The sequence below is a fragment of the Suncus etruscus genome, chromosome 3 (genome assembly GCF_024139225.1).
Source record: "Suncus etruscus isolate mSunEtr1 chromosome 3, mSunEtr1.pri.cur, whole genome shotgun sequence".
In the NCBI taxonomy this organism is placed as follows: Eukaryota; Metazoa; Chordata; class Mammalia; order Eulipotyphla; family Soricidae; genus Suncus; species Suncus etruscus.
The window spans coordinates 170,901,957-170,926,342 of record NC_064850.1 but is presented as its reverse complement, the minus strand read 5'-3'; positions in this window follow the sequence as shown (position 1 = coordinate 170,926,342).

Genomic DNA, 24,386 nt, shown 5'->3' with positions numbered 1-24,386 from the left:
AGGTCATGGCCCCATAGGGATGGTAAAAATGGGCCCACGTGTGGTCTGATTATCACTTTTTGATTTTCTGGGCCTTAAAATATCATAGTCCTCATACTCAACAGACAGGAATTCAGGCCTCCTACTCCTTCTAAGGAATACAGGAATTCCTGGAGAGTCCAATTTTCTGGCCATTCTTTATCAGAAAGTACAGTAACCTGAGCACCTGTATCTATCATTCCCTCAAAGGGTTTCCCTTCCAAGTGCAGTTTGATCATTGGGTGTTCATCTTTAAATTTAGTAATTAGAACCATGATTGGGTTTTGAACAGCACCCAGATCTGTGCTTACAAAACCTCCAATTCTAGTCTTACCCGAAGCCCCAAATTTGACAAGGCACTATTACTATCTGGGCAATCGCTTCTCCTATTTTAAAGGTCCATGTAACTGGTATGGTAATAACTACAATGATTTCTCCCATAGAATCTGAGTCAATGACACCAGTGGTTACTGCTATACCCTTTATTTTGAGGGAATTTCTGCCAAGAATCAAACCCATAGAATCTGGGGGTGGCAGGCCCAGAATGCCAGTTTCTAACATGTAAGGGTATGCTCCTGGGTAAATTTTAATGTCCTCTGGGCATAATATGTCTAATCTGGCACTCCCTGGTGTGGAGTAAATTAATTCCCTTATCGTGATGAATTTTCTTGGGCTGAGTTTGGAAGGATTATTATCTGTGAACTTTGCCCCTGATTTGGAAGGGCCTGGGGGGAGGCCTTGTGGGCATTTCCCTGCATCTTGTATGTTTGTCTCTGAGGAGCTGAATTTAAAAGAAGATCACAATTCCTTTTGATATGTCCCTATTTTCCACAATGGTAGCAGAGGATTTGTCTCCTGGGGATTGTGTTTAACCTCTTCTTAGGTTTTTATTAATGAATTTTCCAGATCTACAATCTTTCACCCAGTGTTGACCCTTTTTGCATTTTGGGCAAAGACCTGGTTTTAGGGAAGTGCTTTGTCCCCATGGGTAGAAAGGCATCGTTCCCTTGGTAACTGCGAAGGTGTTTACCGAGTCTAAGTGGGGTGGGGTTGGGTTTCCCCATAGACATTCCGACAGGCATAAAGGAAATCATTCACATATGCCTTTTCATTTAAAGTATTCAATACTAATCTACAGGCCGAATTTGCATTATGATAAACCAAAGATTTTACGAGGAAGTTTCTCATCTCATCTTTGACTTGGAACTTCAGATCATCTTTAATCTTACCTACAAACTCTGCATATGGCTCTAAGGGACTTGGGTAATTTTTAAAATGTTTCCTCTACCAATGTTGTTAGAATCAATTTTTTCCCATGATGACAATGCAATATCTCTAATTAAATTTAAAATTTCTTTAGGTAGGAGCCACTGAACTCCGCTGGATCTCAGATGCCAGCACCCTTCTGCCTCTCTTCTCTGCTGTCCTGCATTTTCGGCCTGATTTCATCCTGGGTGCGGCTCATCTGCAAGCCTGCCTTCCCGTGAGCCTTTGTGGAGCTGGCATTCCCGTGAGCCTTCCGTGGAGGTGAGTCAACACGCCCAGAAAGGGAGGAGCCAGAGGAGCACAGTTGCTCCGCTCCCCTTCGCTATGGTGCACATCATTTAGCCGAATAATACAACCACAATACGTAGAAAAACCCGCAATACAAGTGTGACAATGGGGAAACAATGCGGGCCAGTGCCAGAGATAGAGAATGAAGATGGCAACTCTGATGACTTGAGCCTGACCAACCACCTAGTCAGTCTCTCAGATAAGAAGTTTAGAGTTGCAATATGGAAGATGTTCAAAGAACTCAAACAAAGTATAGAAGAGAACACTAATAAGAATCAAGAGAATATGAAGATAGAAATGAGAAAACTCCAAACTGAAATTTCAGATCAAATAACAGGTCTGAAAAACTCAGTAAATGAATTGAAGAAAAACATGATTGAGCTTTCCCACAGGTTAACAGCAGCTGAGGATAGAATCAGTACACTGGAAGATGAGATGCATAACAATTCCATACAGCAGAAGAAATTGGAAAAAAGCCTCAAAGCAAATGATCAAACAATGGAAAAATTACTCAAAGAATGGGAACAGATGAAAATAGAAGTCTATGATAAGCTCAACAGAAACAACTTAAGAATCATTAGAGTCCCAGAGACTCAGGAAGAAAATCTCCAAGAAGAATCAACAGTCAAGAACATCATTAAATAGAAACTGCCAGAGCTAATGAATACATGCGATCAAATCCTGCATGCCCGAAGAGTGCCAACTAAAAGAGACCCCAGAAAAAACACCCCAAGACACATCCTAGTCACAATGACGAATCCCATAGATAGAGACAGAATTCTGAAAGCAGCAAGATCGAAAAGAGTAATTACATTCAAGGGAACATCCTTGAGATTTACTGCAGACCTGTCACCAGAAACACTCAAGGCCAGAAGGCAGTGGTGGGACATAGTAACAAAAGTCAATGAAATAAATGCTTCGCCTAGAATACTGCACCCAGCAAAACTCATATTCAGGTTTGAAGGAACAATACATAGTTTCACAGACAAATGACAGCTCAAAAACTTCACAGACTCAAAACCATTCTTAAAAGAAAAACTGAACTGCATACTTTAAGACAAGGCTTACCAACAGACACACCAAACTTTGATATAAAGATGGCACTAACTCCCAGGATAATTCTTTCTCTCAATGTCAATGGACTAAATGCACCAGTTAAGAGACACAGAGTGGCTAAATGGATCAAAAAACTCAATCCAACCTTCTGCTGCCTACAAGAAACGCACCTGAATAGTCAGAACAAACATAGACTCAAAATAAAAGGCTGGAAGAAAATCATCCAAGCAAACAACACCCATAAAAAAGCCGGAGTGGCCATACTAATATCAGATGATGCAAACTTTATACTTAGGAAAGTTGTAAGGGACAAAGATGGACATTTTGTATTAATCAAGGGATATGTACAGCAGGAAGAAATCACCCTCCTAAACATATATGCACTGAATGAGGGGCCAGCAAAATATTTAATACAACTGTTGACAAATCTGAAAAATAATATTAATAACAACACAATAATTGTGGCAGACCATAACACGGCATTGTCAACACTAGACAGGTCAACCAGACTGAAACCCAACAAGAATATACTAGACCTGAGGAGAGAAATGGAAGAAAGAGGCCTAGTAGATATATACAGGACACTCCACCCCCAGAAACCTGTATATACATTTTCCTCTAATGTACATGGGATATTCTCCAGGATAGACTATATGTTAGCACATAAAACATACCTCCATAATATCAAGAGGATAGAAATTTTGCAGGCTGCCTTTGCTGACCACAAAACCCAGAAATTAGGGCCCGAAGAGATAGCACAGCGGTGTTTGCTTTGCAAGCAGCCGATCCAGACCCAAAGATGATTGGTTCGAATCCCGGTGTCCCATATGGTCCCCCGTGCCTGTCAGGAGCTATTTCTGAGCAGACAGCCAGGAGTAACCCCTGAGCACTGCTGGGTGTGGCCCAAAAACCAAAAACCAAACAAACAAAAAAAAACCCTGAAATTATATGTGAACTACAAAGGGACACAGAAGAAAAACTTTAACACCTGAAAGTTAAACAGCCTCATACTGAATAATCAGTGGGTCCGAGATGAAATCAAAGAGGAAATCAAAACAAATGACAATGGAGACACAAACTATCAGAACCTATGGGACCAGCAAAAGCAGTACTGAGAGGAAAATTTATAGCTTTGCAAGCACACATCAGGAAAGAAGAAGGGGCATACCTGAATAGCTTAATGACACAGCTCATAGAATTAGAAAGTGCTCAACAAAAGGATCCAAAAATAGGGAAGCAGAAGGAAATAACAAAGCTGAGAGTAGAAATCAATGAAGTGGAAACCCGAAAAACAATTCAAAAGATCAACGAAAGCAGAAGTTGGTTCTTTGAAAAAATAAACAAGATTGATAGACCACTGGCAAAACTAACAAAGAAAGAAAGAGATAGAAACTTGATAACTCGTATTAGGAATGAAAAAGGAGAGATCACTACTGATATGGTAGAGATTCAAAGGGTAATCAGAAACTACTTTGAGAAACTCTATGCCACTAAAAATGAAAACCTGGAAGAAATGGATATATTCTTGGAATCTTATAATCTTCCACGATTGAATGAAGAGGATGTAGCATATCTAAACACACCCATTACTATTGAGGAAATTAAGACAGTAATCAAATGTCTGCCCAAAAACAAAAGCCCAGGTCCAGATGGATTTACTAATAAATTCTTTCAAACCTTTCAAGAGGAACTAATACCAATCCTGGCAAGAGTCTTTCATGAAATCGAAAAAACAGGAAAACTTCCAAATAGCTTTTATGAAGCCAACATCACCTTGATACCTAAACCAGACAGAGATGCTATGAAAAAAGAAAATTATAGACCAATATCGCTGATGAATGCAGATGCAAAGATCCTCAACAAAATCCTGGCAAATAGGATTCAATGCCTCATTAAGAAGATCATCCACTACGATCAAGTATGTTTCATCCCAGGAATGCAAGGCTGGTTTAACATCCGTAAATCTATCAACATAATACACAACATCAACAACAAGAAAAATAAAAATCACATGATCATATCAATCGACGCAGAGAAAGCATTTGACAAGGTCCAACACCCATTCTTGATCAAAACTCACAGCAAGATGGGAATGGAAGGAACCTTTCTCAATATAGTTAAGGCCATCTACCACAAGCCAGAGCTAAATATTGTCCTCAAATGGAGAAAAATTGAAAGCCTTTCCTCTAAATTCTGGCACAAGACAAGGCTGTCCTCTCTCACCACTCCTATTCAACATAGCACTGGAAGTACTCGCTATAGCGATTAGGCAAGAAAAAGATATCAAGGGAATCCAGATAGGAAAGGAAGAAGTCAAGCTCTTACTGTTTGCAGATGACATGATACTCTACTTAGAAAACCCCAAAGACTCTACCAAAAAGCTTCTAGAAACAATAGACTTATATAGCAAGGTGGCAGGCTACAAAATTAACACACAAAAATAAATGGCCTTTCTATACACCGATACTAATAAGGAACAAATGGACATTAAGAAAACAACCCCATTCACTATAGTGCCACACAAACTCAAATATCTTGGAATCAACTTGACTAAAAATGTGAAGGATCTATACAAAGAAAACTTTAAAACTCTGCTCCAGGAAATAAGAGAGGACACGAGGAAATGGAAGCACATACCGTGCTCATGGATTGGCAGGATTAACATCATTAAAATGGCAATACTCCCCAAAGCACTGTACAGATTTAATGCGATCCCCCTAAAGATACCCATGACATTATTCAAAGAAGTGGATCAGGTACTTTTGAAATTTATTTGGAACAATAAACACCCTCGAATAGCTAAAGCAATCATTGGGAAAAAGAATATGGGAGGAATTACTTTCCCCAACTTTAAACTTTACTACAAAGCAATAGGTATCAAAACAGCATGGTATTGGAATAAGGACAGGCCCTCAGATCAGTGGAATAAGCTTGAATACTCAGAGAATGTTCCCCAGACATACAATCACCTAATTTTTGATAAAGGAGCAAAAAATCCTAAATGGAACAAAGAAAGCCTCTTCAACAAGTGGTGTTGGCACAACTGGGTAGCCACTTGCAAAAAATTCAACTTAGACCGCCAGCTAACATCATTTACGAAGGTAAAATCCAAATGGATTAAAGACCTCGATATCAGACCCAAAACCATAAGATATATAAAACAACACGTAGGCAAAACACTCCAGGACATTGAGACTAAAGGCATCTTCAAGGAAGAAACTGCACTCTCCAAGCAAGTGAAAGCAGAGATTAACAGATGGGAGTATATTAAGCTCAGAAGCATCTGCACCTCAAAGGAAATAGTGCCCAAGATACAAAAGCCACCCACTGAGTGGGAGAAACTATTCACCCAATACCCATCAGATAAGGGGCTAATCTCCAAAATATACAGGGCACTGACAGAACTTTACAAGAAAAAAACATTTAATCCCATCAAAAAATGGGGAGAAGAAATGAACAGACACTTTGACAAAGAAGAAATACACATGGCCAAAAGACACATGAAAAAATGCTCCACATCACTAATCATCAGGGAGATGCAAATCAAAACAACGATGAGATACCACCTCACACCACAGAGAATGGCACACATCACAAAGAATGAGAATAAACAGTATTGGCGGGGATGTGGAGAGAAAGGAACTCTTATTTACTGCTGGTGGGAATGCCGTCTAGTTCAACCTTTATGGAAAGCGATATGGAGATTCCTCCAAAAACTGGAAATCGAGCTCCCATATGATCCAGCTATACCACTCCTAGGAATATACCCTAGGGACACAAAAAAACAATACAAAAACCCCTTCCTTACACCTATATTCATTGCAGCACTATTTACCATAGCAAGACTCTGGAAACAACCAAGATGCCCTTCAACAGACGAATGGCTAAAGAAACTGTGGTACATATACACAATGGAATATTATGCAGCTGTCAGAAGAAATGAAGTCATGAAATTTTCCTATACATGGATGTACACGGAATCTATTATGCTGAGTGAAATAAGTCAGAGAGATAGAAAAATGCAGAATGGTCTCACTCATCTATGGGTTTTAAGAAAAATGAAAGACATTCTTGCAATAATAATTTTCAGACACAAAAGAGAAAAGAGCTGGAAGTTCCAGCTCACCCCAGGAAGCTCACCACAAAGAGTGATGAGTTTAGTTAGAGAAATAATTACATTTTGAACTGTCCTAATAATGAGAATGTATGAGGGAAATTGAGAGCCTGTTTAGAGTACAGGTGGGGGTTGGGTGGGGAGGAGAGAGACTTGGGACATTGGTGATGAGAATGTTGCACTGGTGATGGGTGGTGTTCTTTACATGACTGAACCCCAAACACAATCATGTATGTAATCAAGGTGTTTAAATAAAAAAAGAATACTCTAAGTAAATAATACACTTTATTGTTTATCTTTGCAAATAAATGTTACCATAAATTTATGGAGATTTACATTGTATTAAATTTACATTGTATTATTTATCTCCAATTTCTATGTACAAGCCCATACACTCTATCTATACATAATTCCTAGGTCTTGTTTTGCCTAGGATTTACACCTATCCCAGTAATATATTTTTAACTGTTTCCATTGAGGTAACTTGGCCTACAATGAGCTCATCCTTGATTCAGCATGAGTAGTTACAAATATCTTCAGTTGCTAAAAATTTGCTATTAATTTAGGTTGACTTCACTCTTTACCACAATGTAGTAAAAAAAAAAAAAGTCCCCATGTTACTCTAACTCCAGTCTGCAGACCACCTTCAAGCAACTGCTAAATGAAGCTCCAGAAACCAAAAAAAAAGAAAACAAACAAACAAACAAACAAACAAAACCACCTCCTTTTCCATCCTCGTCGTTTTTCTATGGAAAAACCTCATACCTAGAAGGTGGGACTATCCGGTTTCACTACTAATGGGAGGTGCTGCATTTATAGAATAACATCCAATGAGAAACCATGTAGGTGTTGATTGACATAGAACAAGACAAATCCCGTAATACAACACATGTCCCGCCGTCACTGCTGTCAGCACGAGCATCAGGACTCTGCATTCTGCCCTGGTTCTGGGAGCTGAGTCAGCTGAATCTGCGGGGAATCTTGTTCATTCTACTGACTCTTCACCACGAGCTTAAGGCAGTTCCAGCCAAAAGAAGGATCCCCCTGTCTTTTTTCTTCCTGCAACTTAAATAACAGATAGAATGGAGTGGACAATGATATTTTGTCCTTCCTGCATTGGGTCCAACAGATATGCCTCCTATACCTGGGCCTGTTGTAGAACAACCCTTGATGGGGTTCACTGATGGAGGTATGGAGGATGAGGTCCTTTTCCTCCAGCTCGGACCATGCGCCTGCTACCCTGTTCAGCAGGCAGTTCTGAGGTGAATGCGGTGAGTATAAAGCTAATAGGCAGTCAGGCTTCTGAAGGTAACAGCTTTATTCCTTGCTTAAGGCTGAAGCCAAAAGCCTCAGAATCAGCCCCTGGAAAAAAGCCCCAGCCTTCCATAGATCCTTGCTTTTATACATCAGAATCAGGTACCACCCTAGGGTGGGAGCAGAATGTCAGGTCACACCCTAGGGTAGGGCACAATCACGGATCAGGATAGGATCAGTAGCATAATAATCCCATGGAAATGTTTCCATACACAACAGGGCCTAATTCTTTGACCCTTCATTTAACCAGGGAAGCCACAATCTTCCCCAACCTCTAAAATAGATAGGCAAAGTGTAATTTCCAAGTGATGTCAATGGCTTTAGTTAATTGAGGTCCCACGGACCTCCTTGCCCTGATTTCCCTGGCAGCATTCCTGCTGATCTTCCTGTTTCACGTTTTCCCTAGAGAGTTCACCCCCTTTGGAGAATGACATCAGGAAACGGGAGTGTGGGTGAAGGTCTGTCTTTTGTGACTTCTTCAGGGTGGCAAAGGACTGCAGACCCTACCTATAAGAAGGGGTGAAATCACGGGCTACCTTAGCTCTAAATGAGACAATGAACTGGTTGGGTTCTGCAGTTCTGAACCAATCCGGCCTTGGAGCAGTAAACACCCCTCTCTCTTCTTGGGAGGACAGAATCCCCTCTGGAATGATAACAGAGCAGTTAGACTACAGAAACTATAGCATCATAGCATTCTACCTGTTCCCTGAGCATTTAAGCATCTGAGTGAGGTCAGGCTTCTTTAGGAAAAGCTCTCTAGGGCTGGAGAGATAGCATGGAGGTAGGGCTTTGCTTTGCATGCAGAAAGACGGTGGTTTGAATCACAGCATCCCATATGGTCCCCCAAGCCTGCCAGGAGTGATTTCTGAGCGTAGAGCCAAGAGTAACCCCTGAGCGCTTCTGGGTGTGACCCAAAAACAAAAAAGGAAAAGGAAAAGCTCTCTAATGCTACAGGTGTTGCCAGTAGAGGACGCCCAGAAATTCCACTAGGTTCTACAACAGCACAAAAAGCATGGCTCTGAGTTATTTCTCCGATAGTCCTGTTTAGCCTAAGATCTCCCTGGTGACGTCCTAGCTAGACTAGGAATAACATGCCCAGTTTTCTACTTATTATGACCAGTCTATTATAACCAGAAAGTACACTTTAATATGGGTTACCCGAGACAAGTGCCTTTAAGTGGCTTTAAGGTAGCTCACTGGACTGCCTTTAATTCAATCAGCTACAGAAAGAATGGGTTTTCTCTCCACATTCACATTTAACCTTGCCAGACGGCTAAATTAACATGGCTTGTTCTTTGCATAAGCACAGCAAGACTGGATAAATCTCTCATTGGGGCACCCCATTCCGTTCAGAAAATTTCTGAGGATTGGTCAAGGACAGAGCAGTCGATTTATCAATAAAGGCATTACACTTACCTGTCACGACAGGGGTCCCCAGGCTTGGCCGATGCAAAGATGAAGTCAGATCAACATGAGGATAGCTTTGGGCATCTCACTCTCTGTAGGAGTGTAATGGAGGGAGTCTGTCCCCTCTCTCTCCAGTATTGGGAGAGATTCTATGCTCAGAGGCACAACCATGCTGTGGCCTGCTGGCACAGCTCTAGCCACTCTCAGCCCATCTCCGATATCCTGGGTCAGTCCGTCTCTATAGTCTCCCCGGTAACCGAGAACTTGTACAGTATCGATGCCTGGACCTACTCCTGTCCTGTAACCTCAATCCTTTCCACTCTGTTTCATAATAGAGGGTTCTACTAGTAAGTTGGACTAGAATATTACAAGTATTTAGAATTTCGATTTGTTTTCTAATATATATCCCCAACCCTTTCATTAAACACCATAGTGACACAGTTGTTCTTGACTGAGATGTATACATTTTAGAAAATATAAACCTTAACATAGAAGTCTCTCTGGTTGAAGTCAGACTCCTCTGGTGGATTCAGCATTTGTCAACTCTGAAAAAGGCAGAGCTGAATATGTACTTTATATGTACATATAATTAATGAAATAAAGACATACGTGATAAAATTCACATAACCATATGATACATCAGCTATCTGGGATACTGAAGGACAAAAGTATGGTGTGGGGCAGTTGGAGAAAGACAGAGTCATTCTCAAGGTAAAGACTCCTGTGAGTTACTGTTGGAGGCTGTTAGAGCTAGAGAGCAAAATGGAGTCTCTGATGCCTGAGAAACCTGACAGGCGGCCACTGTGGCATTTACCCCCTGGACCTAAAAGAAATGTTAACCAAACAAGTCAGATGTCCCAGTAAACCACCTGAGTTGCTAAGATAAGATCACATCCTGTTAAGCTACCATTGTGAAAGAATGTCTGTGCGATATAAGTCTATGCGATATAAGAGTATGTTGTAAAACTGGAAAGTCTATCCTGTACGACCCCCCTACTTTTCTATACCATGGAAAAGTACTGAAAGCTACTTCCTTATGCTGTAGAACTATATAAGCTTGTCTTGCCTTAATAAATTCAGCTCTTGATCAGCCAGCTTGACTTGAGCTAATTTCTTTCTCAGCCTCTTTCCTCCCTTTCAGGTCAGATCCCACTCGTGACCCACAAATTACTACGTGATCCTCAGTCCACCCTGTGGGCAGGGTCCTAGGGGGTTACAAGTGGCGCCCAAACGAGGGGCATGAGACACGGACCACTGACCGGACGGCAACACGTGGGCGAGTCTCGAGAGCCGGATCATAAGACACCAGTAAGAACCAAATTTGGGCAGGGTACAGATAGGTCAGCCTAATAGTAGCTACTAAAACCGCCGTCCCATAGTCCCAGAATAATGACCACTATAAGTTAAGATATATATAGTCCCTTTGAAGAAAGGGACCACTATAAGTAAAGAGGAAGCCTTTGTAAAAAAAAAAAAAAACATTAAAAAGGCACTGGCTGAAAGAAATGTTAAATTCAAAAAGAAAGATCTCATAAAATGTTGGTAAAGAATTAGCAGAATATTTTGAAAAATATGGAAAAGAAGAGGATAAGAAGGTCATGCAGTTCTATTGGAATATTTTAGGACAAATAATCACTGATGCAGATTCTGACCCCTTTAAAAAAAGCAGTTGGAGGATCGCCTGCTAAAACTAGAAACAATCAAAAAACTAGATTTTCAAGTCTCCCAGCTTCAAGCTGGCCTAGAGGGTTGTAAGCTCCAAATCCCAATGTTTGCTTCCCAGGCACCAGTCCCCCCAGGTGAACAGACTGTCGCTGGTGCCGCAGGCAACTCGGCTGGGGAAGCCTAAGCGGGTAATCCCCCAAACCCAGATAACAGACCCATAATGAGAGCAATTCTCTTTCATGCTGTATGAACTTATGGTATCCAAGCTCCTTTCACCTTGTCCTGCCTTGATGCAGTCAGGGAGGGAGGAGAACCGCTCCCACATGAATGGAGAGAAATTGCTAAAGCCACCCTCTCCCTTTCTAATAACCCTTTACATTGGGCCGACTCCTGCCGATCTAAGACAGACATTCTACCATCACAGGGAAACCAGGGGAGGGCCCAGCCCCGGGGCCGACTATGAACAGACAAACGAGGGACAGTCAGGATGGCACAGCCCTTTGTGGCTCCTGCCCAAAGCCAACCAAACCTGCTAAATTGCACCCCACAACAATCTCCCTTGTCAGGGCCACTCCAGGAAGCGCAGGACCTCTGTGCCTTCTCCCCAAAACCAGAAGATAGAGTGGTGGTCATAAGAACTGGAGTCTTTGGCCCACCACCACCCAATATGTTTTTCTTTATTATTGGGTGGGCTTCATCTACTATAAAAGGTCTTATTGTGCAACCTTCTCTTGTGAATAATGATTATAGTGGAGAGATTATGCTCCTTGCCACAGCTCCTTATGGCCCAATTCAAATACTTCCAGGGCAACGCCTAGCCCAAGCACTCCCGCTCCCTCTTAACAGCACGCTTCCAGCACTGTCAGCTACTAGAGGTGCCTCCTCCCCTGGGTCCTCTGAAGTTTTTTGGATAAAAGCCATTAGTAAAATTAGACCTCCACTAACTATTACTATCAATGGTCAATCTTTTACTGGATTATTGGATTCTGGGGCTGATACTACATGTATGAATCCCCAATTTTGGCCCAACTCCTGGCCAGCCCATCCAACCTTAGACAGTGTTTCTGGAGTAGCAGGTCCTTTTAAGCTCTCAACCATTAACCTGGGTAGATATGGAAGGAGACACGGAAACCATAACCCCATACATAATACCTGACCTCCCCATTAACTTATGGGGAAGAGATCTCATGGAACAGATGGGTCTTTATCTAATAAAATGCAAAAACCCTGAAGTACTATAACAAATGCTAGCTCAAGGTTATGATTTACACAAAGGATTAGGAAAATCGTTACAAGGCAGAATTGAACCTATAAAAACCAAACCCAAATTAGACAGGCATGGATTAGGATTTTCTCCAGAAAAATCACCTTCAAAAATTCACCTTTTTAGTGACAACCACTGGCACTCCTGCTACCCAAGCAGACAAAATAACCTGGTTATTTGATGAATCCGTATGGGTTCGCCAGTGGCCACTTTCCTTGGAAAAATTCACTGCTGCCCAACAGTTAGTGCAGGAGCAGTTGGCAGCTGGACACTTAAAGCCCTCCAATTCTCCCTGAAACACACCTATTTTTGTTATTAAAAAGAAGTCAGAAAAATGGAGATTGTTGTATGACCTTAGATGTATAATAAATTTTGTAAAAAATATTTTGAAAATAAACCTAATTATCCTATTCAACCTTAAAATAAAACAGCATATTAATTGGCTGATGCAAAATACAAATAATTGGCCTTTGGCATGTGCCTCTTTTAAGGAAAAATTGATATTCATTATCCAGCAAATAAGTTTATACAGTTTTTTTTTTTTTTTTGGTTTTTGGGCCACACCCGGTAACGCTCAGGGGTTACTCCTGGCTATGCGCTCAGAAGTCGCTCCTGGCTTGGGGGACCATATGGGACGCCGGGGGATCGAACCGCGGTCCGTCTCCTAGGCTAGCGCAGGTAAGGCAGGCACCTTACCTCCAGCGCCACCGCCCGGCCCCTAGTTTATACAGTTTTTAAAAGATGCATGTGAAGAGAAAAAGTCGCAAGCCAGTGACAACAAAAAAAAGAGCTATCTTCAGCGGAGAAGGTACCCCCTACCTCCTGGTCTTAAAAGTTCTTGTTTTGAATATCAAAACCTCAGGTCAGCACAAACAGAGAAAGATAAAGTCCTGGCCCCCTCAAGGGAAGGGCCATATACCCCCAACTCTCTCAAGGTCTATTTTTCTTTAAGATCCCTTAGGGTAGGAATGCAGCCCTAACTTCCCTTAGGTTTTTATGGTTGTCTCTCTGTTGTGACAAATGTTCCTTTCTCCTAACTGAGTTAGGATGCCTGAGTTAAAATTTTTTCTAAGATAAAGACCACAGTTGGTAAAATTATGAGGTTTTAAAAGTGTTCAAAAATGTCATAATAAGCCCTTTAATCTATGCAGAGGTAGTGTATATGTGGCATATTCTATACCTGTATTTGAGACAGTAAATTTCTGTGTAGTCAAAATGCAGACAAAAATTTAGAAAAAAAATATCACTTCTCTCTTAAAGTTGGTAAATTTGGCTTAAGTTCAGCATAAATAGTGCTAGCCTGTGTGTGCCTTTTTTGTTTGTTTGTTTGTTTGTTTTAGGGCCACACCCGACGTTGCTCAGGGGTTACTCCTGGCTGTCTGCTCAGAAATAGCTCCTGGCAGGCACGGGGGACCATATGGGACACCGGGATTCGAACCAACCTCCTTTGGTCCTTGATCGGTTGCTTGCAAGGCAAATGCCGCTGTGCTATCTCTCCGGGCCCCTGTGTGTGTCTTTGTGGTTACAAGTTTGATTGCTCTGCTAAATATGGCAGAGAGTGGCGGGAGTAGAAGTAAAAAGATTCAGGAACTGTTCATGTAAAATTTATAGTGAGAATTATTGTCAGAATTTTGTTGTGTCTCATAAGAGGCCTCAAATAATTGTGAAGTTTGTGAATTAAATTATGTGGCATAAGTGTGCCTTTTTTTTTTTTTTTTTTTTTTGGTGTTTGGGTCACACTCGGCATTGCTCAGGGGTTACTCCTGGCTGTCTGCTCAGAAATAGCTCCTGGCAGGCACTGGGGACCATATGGGACACTGGGATTCGAACCAACCACCTTTGGTCCTGAGGGATCAGCCGTTTGCAAGGCAAACGCCGTTGTGCTATCTCTCCGGGCCCAAGTGTGCCTTTTCTAAAAGCATTTGTGTAATTAAGTTTTGTGCATTGGATGTTGTAAAGTAATTATTAAAACATTGGAAATTAAAAAACCTTCTAAATTCAGGTCTGTAAGGGTTAAACAATTCTCTAGACAGAAAAAGCAACAGGGAAATAAATGCACTAAACTTTCTTTGTTTATGCCTCAGGAATTTTTAAGCAAGATAACAACTCTTTTACTTGTAAAAAACAAAAACAAAACCAAAAAACTTTTGGTGTTTTAAAATTCGAAAGGACACAAAAATGTTAAAATTTTGAATCTTTTATATTTCTATTAGAAAATTATTTTTGATCTTAAGAGTATATGGAAAATGTTGTGGTTAGCCTTTTTAAAATAATATTGTTAGGGCCCAGAGAGATAGCACAGCGGTGTTTGCCTTGCAAGCAACCGATCCAGGACCAAAGGTGGTTGGTTCGAATCCCGGTGTCTCATATGGTCCCCCGTGCCTGCCAGGAGCTATTTCTGAGCAGACAGCCAGGAGTAACCCTCTGAGCACCGCCGGGTGTGGCCCAAAAACCAAAAACCAAAAAAAAAATAATATTGTTAATTAATATTATAAAAGTGACTAAATTTTATAAGCAGATTGACAACAAGTATCAAATATAATTTTAGTCTTAAGCTCTAGGTGTGGATATGCATCAAATGTCTTTAACTATATTTTATGATGATCTAAACATTTTGTTGATTTGGTATATAATATTTTTTTTTTACAAATTATTCACTTGAAGTCTTTAAATTAGGAACAGTTGTTTGGTTTTTTTAAGTCAGTTTTTCATACCTATAGTAATCAGTTCATGCTCTTGTGTTTATTGCAGCTGTATTACTGTTTTCCTGTTCAACTAATTTAAAGAAAACCCATTCATTTACAGCAAATGATATTATACTTCAGAGTGGAGACTCCTTCTATAGTGCTCATTAACCATTTTACTTAAAAATTTTTTAACTGCATTTTACTTAATGTTTTAAACTTCAAATTAGAATTGTTTTAAAAATGTTTTGTTCTAAATCTAAATCTTAAAACTTTTATTTTCAGCAAAGTTCCACTCCATCTACATTAAGTACTTCTAAAAACTAAAAGTTTTTCTACAAAAAAATTTTTTTTATTACAAACATGCTGGCTAAATAGTTAAAAGCGCTTGTCCAAGTTTACCTGAGTTAATTTTTCTAATGCAAGTTTTGGACTGATCCTTTTGTCTGTTCATGTGTGTGTTGTGATGAATGAAAGTGGCTACTAGTATACAATGTTGTGTTTAGTGTTGTTTTGTTTTGTCTGTTTATTTGTTATCTCTACATTTTATAATACAATTTTCAAAGCCTTATTCATTTTTGAAATTTCAATTAATTTTTTTCAACCTGGTTCAGTCTGGTCAGTTGACAGAATGGCATCCTGCAACTAAAAAAAAAATCATGTGTTAAAAATTATGTGTTAAGCTAGCTTTGTCCTTCTGAGAACATGGCAGAAGAAGGTGTAGGGGATGGTAAACCCCAGATTTCTCAATGGCCATCGGGGATAACTTTTCTCTGGAGAATTTCTGGACTTTGCAATCACCCAGCTTTCCTGCTATGTGTAAGTTAAGGCCAAAAGAATTTGGATATGTGGCTAGAGAAAGAAGCATCTAGCTTTAAGATAATAACTAAGAAGTTTAAGAAAAATCATTTAGGTTCAGTTTAAAAGTTTTTGAAAAATTGGCGATTGTTAATTATAAAATTTTTTGAATGCTGAAGTCTGACAGAAGTCAGGAGGCATTCCTGTGGTATTTGAAAATAATTTGTGTAATGTAACTAGTGTCTTCTGCCTATAAACCAAGGCCAGAAGACTAAGTAACTTCCTATTTTTTATATGAAGAATTAAATTCATGGAAAATTTTATTGTAAAAAATAAACCCAAGTAACCATTTTGCCTCCTGCCAAGCAGTTTCCTTAACCTCTCGCAGTCCTGTCTTCAGAACCCCAAGAAATACAACATATCATGAGATCATATTATGAACAACTATATTCAACTAGGCTAGAGAACCCACCAGAAATCGACAGATTCTTGGACAAACACCCTCTTCCAAGACTGTCTTCATCCACCTCAAAAGAGCCTGTCACCCCTTTTGCCACCCACCCATCATTCCAGTCCTTCAGCCCACCATTCCTGCCGGACCTGTTTCTGACTGACTCTGCCTAAGGGAAATGTTGAATTTGATACTTTGCCTGGCAGCCCTTCTATGAACCTTCAGCATGCCCACTGCTACCAACGACCCTGCTGACCTCCACTAGGGAGCTGAGACTCATCAAGGCATACCTTTGACACAGGTCATGGGCGTGGGACCTTGCTTACTCGGACCATATATGCGCCCCCCTTTCCAACTATCAGACATTTGCAATCGAACCATTGTGGTTAACAACTCTTCCATCTTCATTAAAGCCCCCAACTCCACTGGACTTTCTCCCCATATTGTTACTGAAATGTTTCTTGTTTATCATGACTATTAGCTTTGTTAATGCCTAGATTAACCATCAAACCTATTGGTCCAGTTTCCACCTCGAACCTCATCCTGCAGATAGTCAACGCCTCCACCATCACCGACCCTGCCTACCAACAGTGCTAGATCTGCTATTCATCTCAACTGCCCTTCTGCTTTGGCAACCCCCTGCCTGTCTCCAACCCCTTCACTCTGCGCTGCAGCCCCGAGCCTTACTTCGGCATCACCTTGGGACAGGTGGTGGGACTTGGACTTTGCCTTTTGGTACCCAATATGCTTCCCCCTATTCCCCTTATTGAAAATTGTAATCAAACACTTGTTGTTAATTCCTCCTTTCAGTTTATAATTGCCCCCAATTTGACGTTTTTTTGCCTGTTCTACTGGTTTATCTCCCCACATTGTTTCACATTTGTTTCTTGAGTCCAAGGACTACTGTGTTTTGGTTGTTTTAATAACTAAACTGACTGTTAGACCAGAAACTGATTTATTACCCTTTAAAGATAACTCTGTGTCTCTCTCCCGCTGCAGGAGGGAACCAGTCACTGCTCTTACCCTAGCCTTATTGTTAGGCCTGGGTATTACTGGTGTGGGCACAGGAATTTATTCATTGGTTCATACTCAAGAATCTGTTAATGCCTTAACTAGAACTGTTGTTAGAGATGTTGAGGAACTTAAAAGAGGTTTAGATTATTTGGAACAAACTGTTGGCTCTTTAGAAAAGATAGTACAGCAAAATCGCTGCGGCTTAAATCTTGCCTTTCTGCGGGAGGGGGGGTATGTGCTTTATAGGAAGAATGTTGCTTTTTTAAAGATAAATTAGGTTTAGTCAGAGATAGTATTAGAAGAGTAGAACAAAGCTTGGAAGAAACAAAAAGAAAGATAAAGATGAATCTTGGTACAAAAACTGGTTTTCAACCTCTCCCTAGTTGTCAACATTGTTGCCTAGTTTGCTGGGACCATTTGTAGGATTTCTCTTGCTCATTTCTTTTGGTCCATGGGCGTTTCGCCACTTTACCAGTTTTGTTAAAAATCAGGTGGACGAGGCTACCAAACGCTCGGTCACTATCAACAGCTCACCCAGCATGAACCCCACTCTCTAGAATATGATCCTCTAGGAGATGGTGCATCCCACCACCTAGACTTTAAGGAGTTTTGAGCACATTGCTAAACGCAAAAAGTCTCTCCTCTCTCAGCTGTGGAAGTGCTTAAGATGGGGATAGCTTGGTGCCAGTGTTTGGGGCAAACATGACTCTCTAAACTTTTCTCGCCAGCACTGTATACTCAATTGGAAACAACAAATTGCCATGTTCAAACCTGGAAGCACACCAAGTAACCTAAGACAGGCACTCCACCCGCTCCTCTCTCCTCTCTTTATTTTAGAGAAACGGGGGAACTGTTGGAGGCTGTTAGAGCTAGAGAGCATAATGGAGTCTCTGATGCCTGAGAAACCAAAGGCCTGTGTACCTGACAGGCGGCCACTGTGGCATTTACCCCCTGGACCTAAAAGAAATGTTAACCAAACAAGTCAGATGTCCCAGTAAACCACCTGAGTTGCTAAGATAAGATCACATCCTGTTAAGCTACCATTGTGAAAGAATGTCTGTGCGATATAAGTCTATGCGATATAAGGGTATGTTGTAAAACTGGAAAGTCTATCCTGTACGACCCCCCTACTTTTCTATACCATGGAAAAGTACTGAAAGCTATTTCCTTATGCTGTAGAACTATATAAGCTTGTCTTGCCTTAATAAATTCAGCTCTTGATCAGCCAGCTTGACTTGAGCTCATTTCTTTCTCAGTCTCTTTCCTCCCTTTCAGGTCAGATCCCGCTCGTGACTCACGAATTACGTGATCCTCAGTCCACCCTGCGGGCAGTGTCTTAGGGGGTCACAACCATGTCTCATGGTCACACTGTTTCAGAAAAACATGTTCATTCTGAATTCAGCATCATGAATTTGATGTCATAGTCATGGCCTAGAATTGACATTTCTGACTTCAGAATCAGGACATATGACCTTATAGGAAAGAAATTTGTTGTCTACATATTTAGCCAAATCAGGCAAATGTGATGTCAAATCATGTCTCATGGTCACTTGCTTTTACCAAATTAATAACTGGCTCTTCATTGGGATAATAATCTCCGAAGAAAAAGTAAAATTGGTGTAGTACAATTGTTGGGTCAATGAAATATAAAGAACAGGATTTTTTAAAGTACCTTCTCATAAAATGCAAGAATTCCATACTAATCTACAATAATAAAATGCAACTTCAGAGAAGGGAAAGCAGCAAGTCTTTCAGTCCCAATGATTGCTGATGCTGTCTGTGCCTTCTGTTAAGATTCTTCAAGGAGGAAAACCCCACTATTTCTGAAAGTACCCCATTACACATGTGTTGTGTAATGAGACAAACTCTTAACTCTGGAATTCTGCTTTTATCATTTTTTGTTTTAATTTTTGAGTCACACAAGATGGTGTTCAGGTTAACTACATTAGTTTTAGCCTCAGGAATCACAAAACTCAGGTGACAATACAGAATTCAGAGAGGGGATTGAACCCAGCGTGGCCACATGCAATCTAAGTGCCTACCAGCTCTGTGTTTGATTCAGGCTCCGCTTTCAGGTGGTATGCATTCTTTATAGTGAAGTGTATATAGTGAAGTGTATATAAAGTGAAGTGTATATAAAGTATATAAAATTACTCATTTTAGAAAACTAGTATATTTTCTGTATTTAATTACAGAAAGTTGCTGGTATTTTTTTTTGAGGTGATATTTAGGAAATCCCCAAGGTTTATTTTCTCTTAAATTGCAAAATTAAATGTGAAATTTATGTGAAAGGATATAATCTGTTGTGATTATCAGTTAACATTCACATGGTAAAGGTTTATGCTGCCTGTATACTTTAATTGAATGTTTGTTCCCATCAAAGGCAGGTAAGACATCTAGTTGGTAACTTGATCAAGAAAAGCTCGAAAGAGGCCTAGAAACAGAGCAGTACCTTCAAAGGGCTGCCTTGAGAGCACAGATAGGTGAAAATCCCACTGTCATCACAGCATGGAGAGAGATCCTGACAGTTCTGTTGAGATCCCTAACACAGCAAGTAATTCCCAATCACACCATAGTCAGAGTGTGTAGGAACCGTAAGCACCATAAGTAGGATGTGTGAGCATCATGGCAAGGGAGTGCAACCCCTAGTGGGCAAATGTGTAAGCTTTTTACAGCAGAGTTGTAAAATGGGGAGCACCATGGCAGCCCAGCACACAGTGGAGCCAGCTATGTGGGCAAAATCACTCATTGTGAAGGCAGTTAAAAACAAATGGGTGGAGGAGAGAAGACAAACCACTGAAACTCATGAACCATTTTCCTCCTTTTTTTTCTTCTTATTTTTGAACCACACCTGGCCTGTTCAGGGGTTATACCTGCTGCTGCTCAGGGGACTATATAGGATACCAGGGATCAAACCTGGGTTGGCCACATGCATTGGAAGTGCCCTACCTGCTTTCCTCTCTCTGAGCCCACCCACTTTCCTTTATTGATAAAGGCTCAATACCCAAACACAAATGTTCAGCACTTCTACAGCTTCTGCCCCACTCTCAGTGATGTCCATTCCTCAGTCAATACCTCAGTCAATATGCCCAAGAAAACGTTCTCTTGCTTAACATTCTTAGCAACTTTGCAATGAGTACAAGGTCACTTTGATCAACCCTTGTTACTTGTCAGAATTTGCCCTTAGAGTTTCATTTCAGTTTAACTATTTCTCAAAGACACCTATAAATACTTATGGCCATGTTTGCTTATAAAGATGAGTAAGATGATAGTTTCGCTACAGTCATTAAAAGGGGTGAAAATTATGGTTAGGGGGTGACTAGAGCCACATGTTGCTTTTTTTTTTTTTTTTTTTGGTTTTTGGGCCACACCCGTTTGACGCTCAGGGGTTACTCCTGGCTATGTGCTCAGAAATCGCCCCTGGCTTGGGGGGACCATATGGGACGCCGGGGGATCGAACCGCGGTCCTTCCTTGGCTAGCGCTTGCAAGGCAGGCACCTTACCTCCAGCGCCACCTACCCGGCCCCACATGTTGCTTTTTTTATTGTTCTTGCTATTGGTTTGCTTTGATTACAGCAGAAGGGTTGTGCTGCAGTAACTACACTGCTTTCCAACCTTTGAAACGAGAGATGCAAACATAACCAAAAATCATCTCTACTAGCAGCAATTTCATAGCTCTAAGTTTTGAGAAGAAAGAGACATATCTTTCTACAAGGTCATTCTGAGAAACATTTCTGGAAAAGTCAATAGAATTCTAAGAATCAATCAAAATGCAGTGGACTAGGTAGCAATAAGGGAAGCAAAAAAAAAAAAAAAAGCAGAGAAGGATGGAGTTAATGAAACAGTTTGGATATACTCTGTTGTAATATACTTTGTAGTCTTAGTATCTTATTTTTTTTCTTTTGGTGTTTGGGCCACACCCGGTGACTCTCAGGGGTTACTCCTGGCTATATGCTTAGAAATTGTTCCTGGCTTGGGGGACCATATGGGACGCAGGGGGATCGAACAGCACTATGTCCTAGGTTAGCATGTGCAAAGCCCTACCACTTGTGCTACCACTTTGGCCCCTGTGTCTTTTACTACTTTTTTTAATCTGCAAGTATATTTAAAGCAAATCACATTCCCTATGTCTCTAGGTCACGTATTACATGCTTGCTTTCTAATTGGAAACCCCTCTAGTGATGCCAGTTTACAGCTCTTAATTTGATAAGTCAACATGATCATTAATGTCATCTGAATCTGTGCCTTAATATAACCTTAATATTTTCTGTCATTTGATATTAATATCTATTCAGTACCACATAAATGAGTTTCTCTTCCAAAAGTCACATGACTATAAAACACATTCATGTATACTTCCTTTCTTCCCAAGTACCTTGAAGGAAAATACTTAAGATGGGTTAGAAAAAATTCTAGTCCTAAGAGAAAATTTTTCTTTCTTAAATTAAAAAGGCTCTATCTATGGGCCCGGAGAGATAGCACAGCGGCGAGATGCGGCGTTTGCCTTGCAAGCAGCCGATCCAGGACCAAAGGTGGTTGGTTCAAATCCCGGTGTCCCATATGGTCCCCCGTGCCTGCCAGGAGCTATTTCTGAGCAGACAGCCAGGAGTAACCCCTGAGCATCGCCGGGTGTGGCCCAAAAACAAAAAAACAAAAACAAAAACAAAACCAAAAAAAAAAAAAACCCCAAAAAAAACAAAAACAAAAAAAGGCTCTATCAAGGGCTGGAGCAGTGGCACAAGTGGTAGGGTGTCTGTCTTGCACGTGCTAACCTAGGACGGACCGTGGTTCGATACCCCAATATCTCATATGGCCCCCCAAACCAGGAGCCATTTCTGAGCACATAGTGAGGCGTAACCCCTGAGCGTCACCAGGTGTGGCCCCAAAACCATTACCCCACCAAAAACAGGCTCTATCAGGGGCTGGAGCAATAGCACAGTGAGTAGGGCATTTGCCTTGTACGTGACCAACCCGAGTTCAATCACGGCAACCCATAGGGTCCCCTGACCTTTCCAGGAATAATTCCTGAGGGCAGAGCCAGGAGTAACCCCATGAGCACTGCCAAGTATAGTCCCCAAACAAAAACAAACAAACAGGTTACATTACACTATATAGACTAAGAAAATGATCTCAAGTTTTTGAAAAGCGAGCTTACTAAAAATGAATTGTAGAAAGGTAATTTATCCTTACATGTATAAGTAAGTATTTTATTTTAGGTAAAATACTAAAAGCTGTTTCTGTATTACCTTTTCAACTGCTATCTCCATAGCTGTATTTTCATATCCTGTTGTGCTGTACGTATAAACAAGGATAACTGTAAGCTACAGTTTCAATTTTTTCTAAGAAAATGTCTAGATTTAAAATAGAAATCTCAAATTGAAAGAAAATGAGCAATAACACACACAAAAATATCTGAAATATTGTGGATTTGGATAACAAACACATAACAAAACCCAGGGGAAGAGCGTCATGAAGAGACAGAAATGAAGAAAAACAAGCCAAAAACCTTCTTTGCTGAGACTCTTTTCCAAATTTGTCCTCATGATATAACATTGAGAGAGATGGCATCTCAAAATTCAAAGCTAAATTTATTTACTATTTCAACATAGTATTCTTCCAGGACTTTCACAATATGTACATAATTATCAAATAAACTTTTTACCTGAGTATATTAACAATTTGTACATGTGAAAATAAGTGCATGTGCATACAAGCTTTCAAAACAAACACTTCAAGATCATTATTAAGCAATCTTCCAAGAAAAGAGAATTCAGGGACTAGGTATGGTATCTTGAATGTAAATATCCTCTTCTTCTTCTTTGCTTCCTCTGTACAAGTCTTCATTATGCATAGGTGGCTTCTAAATTAATTTTCTTATACAGCCAGTATCTTTCTGGGTCAACTTGTTTCATTTTCTCCAATACTAGACAAATGAAAACCACAGAAAATAATTAGTTTTATTGTTATAAAGAAAAATAAGAATGATAAAAGCAACCGTCAATAGCAGAGACTTCAAAATTTTTGGCACATGTTCTCTGTTTTTAAGGAAAAACTCAATAGTGTTCCCCTGGAAATCAACCAAATTCTTTAACAACAACAACAAAAAAGATACCCCCACTGCATCTGAGACTACTACCTTAACCATCTTGAGGCCATCATTTCATCAAGCCTCCTGCAGGCAATGCCACGTTCTTTGGGAAATACTGGTCAAAAATATCTTTTGGGGGCCAGAAGGGTGGCACAAGAGGTAGGGTGTTTGCCTCGCAGGTGCTAACTTAGGATGGATCCCCCACGTCTCATATGGTACCTCAAGCCAGGAACGATTTCTGAGTACATAGCCAGGAGTAACCCCTGAGCATCACCAGGTGTGGCCCAAAAAGAAAAAAAATCTTTTCAAGGATCAAAAATAAATATAATTCTAAAAAAAAAAAAAAAAAAACAAACGAAACAAGTTTCAGCAGTTGAAAAAAGTAAAAGTTATTTAATGACTTGAAAAAAATTTCAATTAACTACAAGGAATCCTAAAGATTTAAAAGTCAATTTTTTCGGTGGGAGGGAGTAACACCCAAGGATGCTCAGGAATTACTTTCGGCAGTGTTTGAGGGACCATGCAGGGTGATCAGGGATCAAATCTGGGTTGGCTGCATGCAAAGCAAATGCTCTCTCTACCTGTTGTACTATTTCTCCTGACCCTTAAAAAAGTTCTCTTATATGATAAAATACAGAAATAATGTTTATCAACTATAAACTTCAGATGATCTGGTTATTACAAGGCAAGTACATCTGATACCAGGAAAGTAAAAATCTCACAAATTCTGTAGCAGTGAGTGATTATTATTTTAATCAGTGCAAGTTGTTCTTGGTGCCGCTCTTTTACAGACTAAGAAAACCCAAGGCTTAGTGTATAGCATGCTGCTATTTCACTATAGAAATGGTCTAAAACCAAATTAAATGAAGTGGCCCCATCAGTTTGAGAAGGCTCAAGAAGCTTTGAATTTAACATATAAACAGTATTCAATATAAAACTATTACATAGAAATAAGAAAT